We start from the raw sequence: 2034 nt of genomic DNA on the forward strand, positions 1-2034 counted from the left end.
GCCCCGGGGATGCCGGCAGAGAGGCTGGAGGCCGTCGGCGAGCTCTTCCACCGCCTCCTGCAGCACCTGCGGCTAGCGGGGCCCGATCCGGTGCAGCACGGCACCCGCATCGCCCTGGTGCTGACAGGCCCCTCTGCCCCAGCGCAGGGTTTGGCCGAGGTCCCTTTTGGGCCACTCAGCTCCAGGGAGCAGCTCCGGGAGCGCCTTCGCCTTGCGCTGGTGCCCAGGGCGGCCACAGCATCCCCCAGCGGCACAGTGGCATGGGCCCTCCGGCACGTTTTCCCGCAGAGCTCTGGCCGCCGGCTCCGCGTCCTCTTCGTGGTGGGGACGGGGGCCACGGCGCTGTGGGACAGGGAGGCACGGCGGGCACTGGGCCCCTTCAGCCGGTGTGAGGATTTTGGCGTCTTGGTGCTCTCCCTGGGGCGAGCCGGGACGGAGCAGCCGGAGGCGGCCGTGCCCGAGGCGCTGCCGGCCTGGCGGTACCACTCCCTGCGCCTAGGCTCAGTCCACCCACCTGAAGTGGGGTACGCGGAGAGGACGGCGCTGGGTTTCCTCAGGAGGCTGCAGGGTGAGCGGGTGGGGAGGATTTTTGGCGGGGGGGGGGGCTGCAGCATCCCTGGGTCCCATCCCTGGCTACTCCAGGAGCAGGCGGCTGTCACTCCCCAAAACTCCTCGCCCGTGTCTCCGCTATCGCTTCTGCCCCACAGTGGAGAGCAGCCAGCGCCCCAGCACACTGGGGTGCCCCCAGGACCTGCCCCCCCGGGGCACCACCACCAACAAAACCCCCCTGGGGACCCCGCAGTGAGTGAGCGGCACCGGGACCATCCCCTGCCTGCGCATCCCTCAGTCCCCTGCGGGAAGGACTGGGGGTCTGCACCTCCTCTTCTGCACGTACTGGGGGGGTTTGCTTTGATTTCCCCTCCCAGGCCCCCCGAGGCTGTGCCCCACACCGGGATGCCCACGGTACCCCCAAGCCCTGGCAAGGGCCGGAGGGCTGTGGCCACCCCGGGGCCGTGCGCCCTGGCCAAGGATCCCGGCGTCGCCTGCGCCCGCTTCTCCGTGATGTGGTACCACCGGTGGGAGACGGGGTCCTGCGAGCCCTTCTGGTACGGGGGCTGCGGGGGCAACGCCAACCGCTTCAGCAGTGAGCAGGACTGCGCCTGCGCCTGCACCCACCCGGGTAGGTGAGGGTGGGCATCCCGGTGTGGGGCACAGCCTCGGGGGGCCTGGGAGGGGAAATCAAAGCAAACCCCCCCAGTACGTGCAGAAGAGGAGGTGCAGACCCCCAGTCCTTCCCGCAGGGGACTGAGGGATGCGCAGGCAGGGGATGGTCCCGGTGCCGCTCACTCACTGCGGGGTCCCCAGGGGGGTTTTGTTGGTGGTGGTGCCCCGGGGGGGCAGGTCCTGGGGGCACCCCAGTGTGCTGGGGCGCTGGCTGCTCTCCACTGTGGGGCAGAAGCGATAGCGGAGACACGGGCGAGGAGTTTTGGGGAGTGACAGCCGCCTGCTCCTGGAGTAGCCAGGGATGGGACCCAGGGATGCTGCAGCCCCCCCCCCCGCCAAAAATCCTCCCCACCCGCTCACCCTGCAGCCTCCTGAGGAAACCCAGCGCCGTCCTCTCCGCGTACCCCACTTCAGGTGGGTGGACTGAGCCTAGGCGCAGGGAGTGGTACCGCCAGGCCGGCAGCGCCTCGGGCACGGCCGCCTCCGGCTGCTCCGTCCCGGCTCGCCCCAGGGAGAGCACCAAGACGCCAAAATCCTCACACCGGCTGAAGGGGCCCAGTGCCCGCCGTGCCTCCCTGTCCCACAGCGCCGTGGCCCCCGTCCCCACCACGAAGAGGACGCGGAGCCGGCGGCCAGAGCTCTGCGGGAAAACGTGCCGGAGGGCCCATGCCACCGTGCCGCTGGGGGATGCTGTGGCCGCCCTGGGCACCAGCGCAAGGCGAAGGCGCTCCCGGAGCTGCTCCCTGGAGCTGAGTGGCCCAAAAGGGACCTCGGCCAAACCCTGCGCTGGGGCAGAGGGGCCTGTCAGCA

The sequence above is a fragment of the Athene cunicularia genome, unplaced genomic scaffold (assembly GCF_003259725.1).
Source record: "Athene cunicularia isolate RWA unplaced genomic scaffold, athCun1 SCF_75, whole genome shotgun sequence".
Taxonomy (NCBI): Eukaryota; Metazoa; Chordata; class Aves; order Strigiformes; family Strigidae; genus Athene; species Athene cunicularia.